Source organism: Aphis gossypii, chromosome 1 (genome assembly GCF_020184175.1).
Source record: "Aphis gossypii isolate Hap1 chromosome 1, ASM2018417v2, whole genome shotgun sequence".
In the NCBI taxonomy this organism is placed as follows: Eukaryota; Metazoa; Arthropoda; class Insecta; order Hemiptera; family Aphididae; genus Aphis; species Aphis gossypii.
The window spans coordinates 16,841,509-16,854,061 of NC_065530.1; the positions used below are offsets into that span (position 1 = coordinate 16,841,509).

General features: G+C 35.3%; 1 protein-coding gene across 4 annotated transcripts in view; it reads right to left on the reverse strand.

The window, feature by feature from the left end:
- LOC114123620 (broad-complex core protein isoforms 1/2/3/4/5-like) overlaps positions 1-12,553 on the reverse strand; it is a 74,847-nt gene that overhangs the window by 23,109 nt on the left and 39,185 nt on the right. The window lies entirely within an intron of this gene.

The window sequence follows — 12,553 nt, forward strand, 5'->3', positions numbered from 1 at the left end:
CCTTAAAGGAAATACGCGGAACACGCATGCCGACAGAGTGGCGCGTCGGCGAGCGGGCGGGGGTGGGTCATCTCTCTGAGACGGCCGTCACCGTCTCGCGCGCGTGGAGGACCGTCGGCGGTCACGAGGCCGCTCGTCGTGGGGGGGGGGGGGGGGGGGGAGGGTTCACCCTCTTTTCGCGCGCGTTTCGTCCGTCTCCCGTACACGCACCGCGAACAGGTGGGCAGGCGGCGATACCGTGTGGTCCGCGCCGAGAGTGGACGGGCGGGGCGGGGCGGGCGGGCGCGCGACGGCGAACGCGTGTGAATGTATATACACGTTGCACGCACGGGTGGGGAGGCGGCACAGGACAGGGGCGCCCATTCATACAACAACCGGCGGCCGGTGTTCGGCCACACACACGCGGCGTGTACACGCGTGCCACCGCCGACGCCGCACGCCGCGCTCCAGCCCGAGACCGACCACTACACGACCGCGACGGTTACGACTGCGAAGACGGCGGCGGCGGAGGCGACGAAATCCGCGTCGGTAAGCGATAAGTGCGCCGATATAAACACGCGCGACTTTTGCCGCCACTCGTCGTCGTCGTCGTATATAATAATAATATTATACGTCTTCGATATCGTGTTTATAGTATAGCTCACACACGCGTGTCTCACTCTATTACTACGATAATACTATATTATACGCTACGATTTTACGACGACGACGAAGACGACTACGAAGACGACTACGACTACGACTACGAGATTGTTCATGTTATAATTATATTTATATTACTCCGATCGTCACGATAATATACTATTATTATTATTAATTATATATGTTTTGATTAATCTCAATATTATACTTATTTGTCGAATTTCCGATTTCTTACTACTATATTTTATATGGGTAAAAACGATCGTTTCAATAATAATAATATATAATAAAAAAATATATGTAAACACCACGTCGTGTGTAACATTCGCGACTTATCTATATTATACGCTGTGTGTTTTCGTACTACCGAGATGACTTACCTATATTATTGTCCGGTAGTCGAATGAGATCTCGTCATCGGTGACCGGTGCACGGCCGCCGCAGGCATGCGGAGAGACATATGTATATAATATGCAATTCGTGTGCGGATTTCGTAATTATTATTAGGTATTGTATTTTTTTTTTTTTTTAACTGTGCACTAAATTATTAAAAATTTACGGGGAGGGAAAAAAATAATTACGCACGATAATTTGATTAATTAATTTTTTTCTATCGACATTAATTAGTTAATTAATTAATTAATTTATAAAAATTAATGTGTACGTATTAATTACGTGCGTGTGCGTGTTAACTTCGTGTGATTGTCGCGTGTAATATTTTTCTTTTTAAGTGTAAAATAATAATAATGATAATAATAATATAACAATAATAATAATCGTCGTCGTCGGTGATAATTATGATGTGGTGATCGTCGATGTCGCGAGTAGTGTGTAATATATGGTAGTGCGTGCGAATCGCGTGCGTGCCCGCGGCGGTTGCGACGGAGATGATGCGGTTGACGAGAGCCCGCGCGGCGGAACTATAGACAACTCAAAAACATGACTAGCAATAAACTACTAGGGGGTAAAAACCGAGAAAGTAAAATTGCATATTCGTACAGTTTAATGAGAGAGAGTGGGTCCCCCCGCCCGCCCGGCCTACCCGGCCCGGTCCGCCCACCCGCCCCGCCGCCGCGGCCCGGCACTCCGCGCGCCGCGGCGGGCGTTTGTAACCGGAATTCGCACCGCGCCCGCGCCCCGCACCGTCCACCGGCGGGGCTCGGACGCGGGGGAGTAGGCGGCAACCCCTTGATAAGGGAGCAGAGCGCGCCGGCGACGGAGCGACAACGGGCGGAGTGGGAGCGCGGCGCGGCGCGCGCTCGAGTGAGAGAGTGTGTACGGCGGCGGGCGTGGGGGGGGGATAAAAGCAAAAGAGAAAAAAATCATTAAATTCGTCCGCGCGCCCTACACGCGAAAGCGGCCGCCCCCCGTCACCGCCGCCGCCGCCGCTCAGCCACCCCGCTTAGGCCGCCGCGCATGTGCCGCCGCTAAAAAATTTAATTCGTTTTAACACACTACTATAAATAGTGAACATTGTTATTCAACTTTCATTCCGTTTTGGTCCCCACTCGCCCAGGATCCCCGGGAATCCCTCCGACCGTCCCGCGCCCATCCCCGTCCCCACCCACCCCACCCAACCCCCATTACGACTCACGCCGCCGCCCGCCCACGCCGACCCCCCCTCTCTCGTTCGTCCGCGCACCTTACTACCCCCGGGGTATCGAGCACTTCGGCGTTTTTCGTCCCCTTCGCACACGCACCGCTCGCGCATATATACGCCACCGCTCGTTTTCGCCCGCTCGCGTATATAATTTATATATGTTTGTGTGTGTGTGTGTTTGTGTACACTGTGTACACGGCGGCGGCGGAGGAATACGGTTCGTTCCCGTCCGCCGGGCCTATACGTATATATAAGCGCCGCCACCGCTTCCTTCTTCGTCGTCGTCGCCACCGCGCGCTCACGCCACACCGCCGTCTCTCACCCCGCTTCCTACACACGACCAATGACAGAGCGGTGGCGGCGGCGGCGGTGTCGTTCTCTCATTTTACTAGGCAAATGTAATTTATGAGCGCCGAATCAATACCGAACGCGGGTCGGAAGCTGAGGGCCCACGCGCGCCGTGATCAGAGCGAGTGGTAACGGCGGTGGCGGACGAGAAAAGAGTCAGTGGTGGCGGCGGCGGCGGAGAGGGAGGCTGTAAAAAAATGTAAACCTACCCAGATTTTCTCTAGAAAAACCGCCACCGCCGACGCCGGATCGGCAGCGCCCCGGCCTATATGCACGCAGCGCGAGCGGCCCAGGCCTCGTCGTCGCCGTAGTCGTAGTCGTCGTCCGCGTGCCAGGTACCTATATACGGTGGCGATGTGCCTGAGGTGGCACGTGGCGGAGGGTAGAAAGCCTTTTATGTTGCCGTTTTTCTCTCTTCTCCCGAGACGCGGCGGACGCTGCTTAAAATATTATTCCGTAAATCCTTGATCGGTAACCGCCGCCCGTATGATGATTTATCGCCACATCTCGCATTGTTATATATAAAACACATATCCTTTATACGTATATATTTTCGCGCGTATATATTATCATATGGGTCTCAGGTATAGGTGTGCGCATATACCACACACACCATACCATTGCTGCTGAGATGATTCGTTTTGTGTGTGTACACATTAAATTTGTATCGTATTATATATGTTTATACCGTTTAGTATTTACTTTCGACGATTCTATCGCCGAAGATCTCGAAATATGAATAGTATATAATGATACTTAATAACAATACGGTATAAACAATAAGAACACAGAAATGACTAAAAAGAAAACGTGCAAAAACACGGCGGGATGCCTTTAAGCGATCAAATGTTTCATAATATTAAATAAATTGTTTAGTTGGCACAGACTTGGCGCGAAAAATTGTGCATAGCGTCGATCTCGTAACGGCCACTTCTGCACGTGGCTTGCACGGCTGTACAGGCGTTACGTCGCCTGATTAAAGAGCGATTTAAAAACGTCGCATGCACCATTTGGCGTTTAAATTTCGCAAATTTTAATGACCCGTTAAAAGCGGTCAACATAAAACGGCAACTGACGGAGGTTTAGGCGGCGGTGGCAGTAACAGAGAATATCCCCGCGGCGCGGTGCCGCTCCAACACCTGACCCTTTCAGCGAGGATGAAAGTAAAAACTTACCGCAAGCGTTGCACTTGGTGTGCATACATAAACGTACGTTTGTATGTGTAAGCACGCAAAACACGCATACGACTTTAAATTATTATTATAAAAAAAAATTACACTATGCTTCGAAAAAATATTCAGAAGACGATTACTAGTCTACAGATCGTCACTTGTTTATAAAATAATATTGAATACTTATTGTGATATAGTTGTTATAAGGGCTGGACAATAAATTCACATATAATGTACTTAAGAGGACCATGACTAATAATGATGTAATAATATAATACTAAACAACCAAAATCGTGATTTGACATTTTGGTCTAAAGCGTATGTCACGCGTAGCAATACTCTATATAGGTATAAATTGAAAGACGATTAGTGTGCACGCCACCGGAACCCCGTTGTTGTTGTTGTTGTTGTTGTAGTTATTATTATTAATTTTTCTTTCTAAGCGACATAATTCGAAACGGGAAGAATTAATATTTGTTCGAAATAATTTGGTACCCATCCTCTTAATATCCCGTAATCGGTATTTATTTAATTACGAATAAACTTTATAAATTATAATACTTTATGCATGTATAAATATATATGTATAAGTATCAACGTTTAAATTTGTTTCCGCATTTAAATTAAAATTCTTACTTTTGATTAAAAAACAAAACTACAATTGAACGAATTCGTCAAAAAGAATACAGCGACGTAATAAATATTCAAAATCAGTTCTTCCGGTTTTTACGTTACAAAATTGTATAGGAGGGTGTGGAAAAATCAATAATTAAAGAAAAACGTTCGGCGTTGTGTGACTCGTTCTAAAACTCAGATAAATAAATTTACATTTTTATTCTTTATTGAATCAAAACTTAGTATTACGCAGTAACACGTATTATTTTTTTTTAACTGTTTCTTGTTCAATTGTTAATAATATTATATTAAATTAAAATACGTTATTATTTATAATCAACTAATCACTAAAAATAATTCAAATATTATATTGTTTGGTCTAATTTTTTAACATTTTTTTTAGTATTTCTACGAAACTGAATTTTTTATTTGTTTAAATAATAAACCAAATAAATATTTTATAAAACTGTGATTATTAAAATGACAGTACCTATAATTACAATACCCAGGCAATATTAATTTTAAATTAAAAATATTTCTCAATACAGAATATACAGTGTTAGTTTAAAGGATTTATCAATAGATATTATTTTTGTTATTCAACTCGAAAACAAATTTTATAAAATATGAATCTTATGAACACGTCTAAAAAATGTTAAAAAAAACTATAAAAAGTTTTTCTTTAAAAAAGAATACTATTAAATATAGAATTTTCACGTTGTGTAACATTAAAATTGATACATCGTTGTACTATTGATCAGTACCTACGTACAAGATTGAGAAGTATATAATATAATAATAAGCGTACAAGTTTTTTTTTTAGAAATAGAACACGCAGCAAGGCTGTCATATTACATATAGGTATATGTAAATCTTATTATTTACAACGTCATTGCATGTCAATTCGGTTTTTTAAAATTGTTAAAAAACAACCGACAGAATCTGATCCCAAAAGAATAAAAAGAGCGAGCGCGGCTGGCCTCTATGATATTTTCGACGCGACTTTTGACCTGTCCGAAATGATCGCGTGTGAACTGGCGACGCTCGAGGTGGCTTGTTTATCCGAGCAGAAGCACAATAATATAATGCCATGAGCGTAAACGATCAACACTCAAAAATTACGGGAGGGTATTTTTTTTTTTTCTTATATATTTAAACGTCATTTTATTCCTTTACCAAATTTTGTTGTTGTTTTTTATTTACGTCCATCCTTTTGGCTTAATTACATGCAATACGATTGGTTCAGTACTTTATGGCGCAATGCATAATACAATATTACAATATTATATACTAACTCCATTTCACACGCACACAAACCCGCGTAAGGTTAGGCTAACTTAAAATTCATAATGTATAACACAACGTTATATAATATAATAGTAATATAATGTACGATACCACAACGGCATCACTTGTTGTTCGAATAACAACGCGTGGTGGCGGTTAGTCTTAAATGTTTGTTATGTTAAAAGTTTTACACCACCGATTGCGTATATTATAATAATATACATGAACACACACACACACACACATATACATACAAATTAGATTGTCTATATGGCGGCGAGTTAAAACTAGAAATTCACAAGTATTAGAGAGTTGCAGAAAAAATAATGTAAAAATAAATAAATAAAAAAACAGGTCAGCGCTGATTTTTATTAGCAGCACCTCTATGTGTGTATACGATCTATTCGCGTTTAAATAGCATTCACTATAATATGAAGAATGGCGAACAACACGACTATAATATTATATTATATATATATGTAGCACTCGTATACTGCACGCTCTACGCAAATATAGACAAACATGAAATATTATTATAATAATATTCTCGGTACGACATTTGCCGCCCGATTGGCGTTACAATTTCCATACCAGTCCAGCGCGAGTTTGTACGGATTAATATTATGAATTTTTCCTATATACGGATGTGAATCGTGACACCTCGTACTTAATTCGAAATACTTATAACATATTCGGCAACGGCTTACCAAAAATCGTGTATCGAAGCGTTTTCGTTGTTTGGACGTAAAGTATACTAAATAATTTAATTTATTAACAATATTTTTATAGTAGGTATACTATATGGACTTTCATTATTATCGTTGTCGAATTTAACATTTTCTATGACGTTGTGCACAAAACCGGAAAACACAGTAGCTTTAAACGATTTTGTGACACAAACGCAAAGACAACACATAACCATAACAATTAATAACATGATATACCTATATATAGAATAATAATAATGTACTTTAATTATTTACTCGTTGGAATCGCTCATTATTGCTGTAAAATTAAGATAGTAGGCTGTAAATGTTGAGAAAAATATGAAAAAGATAAAATAAAAAGAATAATAATAAAAATACGTATTAACGAAGAAATAATAAGAACTCTGGGGATGCATTCGAGAAATCGGAGAAGCGTCTGCAGTCGACGGATATCGGTAGGTACAACAGGTCAAGATTTGTTTGTATTTACCAGAAAAACACCCCCACGGGCGTCTTTAAGGTGTCCAGTAGAAAAAAAAACAAAAATAAAGGGTGAAATTCCCCGGAGAAAATCACTGTCCCATTTACACCAGCTATCGTATCGCTTAAACAAGCATATAACACATCACTCAACATTCATCGCTGGTTTTACGACACACGCGATACCGTAAATACCTACTTGCCACGTTATATTATACACCTTATAAACTATCTCAATCAAATCAGTTGGCACTATATCATACATTAATATATAAATGGACGTACCTATCAAGATTAAAACCAAACATTGTAAAATATAAAAATTGTTTTTGCGATTTTTATTTGTTTCCATGTATTATTTGGTTTTGTGCTTGAGAATTGAAAATGTTTGACTGTATTATTTATTATTTACTACTTATAATTCTAACAGTTCTAACTAAAGAAATATTAAATACATGTTCGGTGTTATATTAGATATTATTTTAAAAAAACAGTGAATTATTTTTTATTATTATTTATTTATACAACTTCTTTATTAATTAAAAAAAATTTAAATTGTGTAGTTTAAGAACTTTAAACAAATTTTATATTTTCATATTATACAATATAATAATATTACAAACGAAAACATTTTTAAGCTAACGTGTTCATATATAGATATTATACTCCCGAAATATTTTCTAGAACGCGCGTATTTATATTTTTTAATACTAGAAGACAATAGAAAATATATATAAAAAAAAAATAAAATGTTACATGATGTGTAGGGTTCGAGAATTACTATGAAAACAATTTCAAAAATGGAAATTGTTTAAATCGCTATGTTTAAAATAACCTCAAAAAATTAAAATAAATTTAGAATGAATATTAAAATCTTCATTACAGGTAAATGGAAAAAAAAGTGAAATGAATATTTACCAAATAATTATTATAATATTAATTTATATATGAATAAATAACTGTCTGAACTGTAACGAAATCCTTAGAAATGTAATTAATGACAATGTATCATAAAATTGTAACACTTTTATGATTAATAAGTAATAACTATGAAATAATTGTACATACGAGACGTTTTTTGTCTTATTGTAAATGTATATTATTATAAATGCTACTATTCACAGTGCAATATTATTGTTAAAATAATATATTAATTTATTTATTCACGCCAAAAAAGCAAACTACAATAGATTCCCATGGCTACGGTATTATGTTCTAAATAATAATAATATATTTTATGAATTAAAATCAACTGTTTGTACACATATTAGGTTTGTAATGTTTACATACCTAATGTTGTTTTAAAAGATAATAATCTGACAATATTTAGGTATATACAATGGACTGTTATTATACACAAAAATTAAGATACACGCAGATGGTTTTAGCTCAAAAAATAAATAATTAAATAAAAATTTGAACTTTTTTAAAAAAAAATTTAAAAATCAGTTTTTACTTAACGGAATATTAATATTAACTCTTCGTGACCCACACAAAGCACATTAAATTTTTGTGTAGAACTTATTTTGTGTTGCTTAAATAATTTTTAATGTAAGTGTAAGTGACTTATTTAATCAAACTTAAAAGTAATATTTATCTATTTGTTACAAATATTAAGTTTAAATTAAATATAAAGTTCATTAAGTAAGGCTTTTTTAGTGAGAAAAATTATTAGAAAAGGGTGTTCAATCATTCAACTTTCAATAGGGTTAAATAAGTTATTTAGTTGTTGGAAAAACTAAATATATGTTATAATAACAGCAGCAAAATAACGTTGTAATAACAATATACCAACTAAAACGAACATCTAAAATAATATTTATTTAAACAAAATTTGTTGTTGCATTAACTTCAAGAATTAAATTTAAATTTTAGTGTGAACAATATGATAATGTTAAAACAACCGTTCTGAAAGTTCAGAATGAAAATCAACGTTCACAAATCTATGGCTCTAGTTGATATACTCTGGATCATTTAAAAACTATGTTTAACTTTAAGTTGATTCACTATTCACAGATCCACATTAAAATTAAAAGCTAACAACACAAGATTACTTTTCCTGAAAGGTGTTATGGGTATTTATAATTACTATAATTATTTTATAAGTTAATCATTGTTTATGTTATTATACCATACATAAATTCTGTAGTTGACATTGTATAAGATATTGTCTAAATATAATATTATTAACCTAATCTGACAAATTGCAGAGTGTATTTAATACAAAGGACCTTCCACAAACGTATTCACTTATAAAAAAAAAAAATGATCCAGTATACGATATTGTACAGGTCGTGCAGGTGATATACAATATAATATCTACCTACTTACCTCGTTATAATAGTACGTGTCGTTCGGCAGCAAAAAATAACAGTTCATTTTTTTTAACTTACGGATGTCTTATATTAATATTATTAACACGAAAAAAATTCCTATTAACTCTCTATTGTATTTAATGTAAATTGCAAATCACAATATATTGCACATAGGAAACTACCTAAAATAAACGCTATATACCTTATAAAGTTATATTATATTATTTACGGTCCAGTCCAGTTCGATGTATACGAGTATAATATAATTATACTCTTTATCCGTACCTGGTATATTATACATCACGCGCTCGCGTGCCCACGTCTAATCGACTTAGGCGTCATCGAGATTCGCGGTCTGCTAATTATTAACACCAACACCACATAGCAACAAGTGATGTATATATGTATATACTGCAATCGACGACGACGGTGACAAACCGCCCACAATCTACCACTCGTGACCAACCCGTGTCTATAGTGTAATAATCAATATACCTTATTTTCAATGATCCTCAGCGGCTAAACAATGTTCGAGATCTTAGAATTTATTGAAACTACTAGGTACTGATCGCACGACATTGGATTTAAAACATCACAGACGTTTGTGGGCGGATTAGTTGCAGATGATAATATCAATACCTATATTATTATCTGTACCAAATTGAGACGTCGGCGCTTTAAATTTTACTATTATTCTATACCTGAATCAGGGAAAATTGACTGAACTCTTGTTACTTAATGGGTGAATAAATTATACTGTGAGTTGATGTGTGTGTGTGTGTGTGCGAGAGAAGGCGCTATAAAATGCACATTGAATTAAATGATAAAAATACGCTGTATGATGTGATATTTTAACCTACACTCACTGCAATAAACTAAACCATTGAGGCCTTATCAATTTAACCTCAATACAATTCGATGATGTACACGCGGTGTGTACAGTCGTTGAGATGTAAAGTGACCGTTTTAAAGCTTTGGGTTTCATAAACAACTCTTGCAGGTATGCATAATTTACTTGATACTACCATCGGAGTGTGTGCAGTTATGGTGGTGACAGAATGTACTTATTGCTTGTTTAAGAATGTGTTTTATTTTTTTATTTATTTATTTTTTTGAGTGGTTTCAAAAATCTCAAACATCAATTATTGTATGCTGCAGTACATAACAAATAATAAACATAATATATCAAATTATACATTGAACAAACTATTAAATTGATAATAAATTACGGGAATACAGAATTTTCCGGTATAAATGTATACAATTCTAGGAAAAACAGGAAAATAAATTAGAAGCAACAACTAGTTTTTGATGAATAAAAACCCATCCATTTTCTGAGTACATACAGATTTACGTATCATAAATTTAAAAAAAATTATATAATAATCACACTTAAATCACTCTGATTTTCTAAACAAACAAAAATTGTAATGAATTTACCATACTTCAAAGTGCGAAGATATTATACATAACTACATACATCATACAAATATAACACTATATTAGTATAGATTAAGCGCTGAATTTCATTTATGTGTTAAAAATATAAACTATAAACATAATGCGATAATAATAATATAATATAATAATATCATCGTATATAATAATCCATTTTAAGTAAGTACGTAGAAATGTAGAATAGAATATATTATGTAATTTTTGACTGTATTATTCTATAGACAAAACATAATAATGTAGTCAGCTAGCCATTGAAAAAATGCGACTATTACATGGGAAAACGCTGATGTCGAAAAACTGAAGAGTCGTCGACACTTATATTATGTGCATTACAATATACACGTGCCTACAATAATTATTATCAGTAAATTTAATTTTCAACGAGCCCTTGTCGACTGAAGTATACGTATATGGAAATCTCTGTTATAAGGCGCGAAATTTGGTGTTTTAATAATTTTAAAATAATAGGGCGAGTCCAGTCTCCGAACATAGAACCACGATGCAATGCATTAATATTATATGGCTGTTACACTATTAAAGTTAGTAATATTACTCGCTGTAGTCGAGATTTGATGAGATCGTTCAATTAATATAATAATAATTGGCGATAAAATAATGACAATCTCTAATAAATATACTCATATTTTTTAGAAGAATTGAGATCTAAACGGATCAAAACGAATATAATGGTTAAATGTGAGCATATAGCAGTATATTTTATTGCAAAATAATAGTATAATATTATAGTTAGGTACATCGAAAATTTTTGGGTGAAAAAGTTGTGAACCAGATAAAAAGACATAGGTAACAGACTTCGCACTGATAGTAATATATAAGTATAGGTAGTGTATACAACACATAACATGTACATCACGGAAGGTTTGACATTGATGTTTTTTGCATACACAATACTCTTGAAGTCTTGCGGAAATTATATATATAATACACTGCTGGTATAGATAGAACAATATTATCACAAAGCACATATTATATATATGTGCCAAGACCGATGATGATTTAAAATTCCTACCGAGAGACGTTCACATCGCCTTTTACGGTAGCGGGGTAGTTTAATTTCGTCGGTTGTTTTTAAGGGACTCCCCCGGGAAAAGGCTGTTACTATGTATAAATATATATATATACATTACTATATATACGCATAAAGGAGTATCGCCATTTTCCGGATGAACCCAAGTCCCCGCTGGACTGACAAAATCGTTAAGGACATATTATATGCAAACGACGCGTAACTCGATACGAGATATAAATCCTCTCATACCTATATATTATTATTAGTGGTGGTGTTGGAGGGCAAGAACGAGGAGCGGGTGGAATACATGTGTATTATGTATATATAAAGCGTGTGATTTTACGGGTAATACGTTTTGGTTTTACTCCCTGGGATGGCCGTTTTAAAGAACCAAACCAAACAACACGCTTTACAACTGTAGCAAAAATCGTCGAGAACAAATAATATTCATTTCGAGTCAAAATTATATTTTTATAATTTATACTTAGACGTTATACATATATATAAATAAAATATATCATTTTATTAATATATTTATAAGTGTTTTAAAATTTAAAGCTAACAAGAAACATTTTGTACAAAAGCACGACTTTGTTTTTTTTTTTATCTTTATTTTAAACATTGATATTATGTGCAATATATTTATTTTTTTTTTATAGAACTTTCATTGCTCTATATTACTCAACCCTCGATTTCAGTGACCCGTATGATTTATATGGGGTTATAGTTAGTAGTATAAACCTTTATATGGGAAATCGGTTTAAAGGTATCACAATACGCATACGCGTGGGTTTACAACAGAAATAAAAATACGGCATTAAAATATTATTCGTGTATTTTGAGATATCATTAATTTATTTCAATTCCAAATTATTAAAAGTTATAAATGATAACTATTT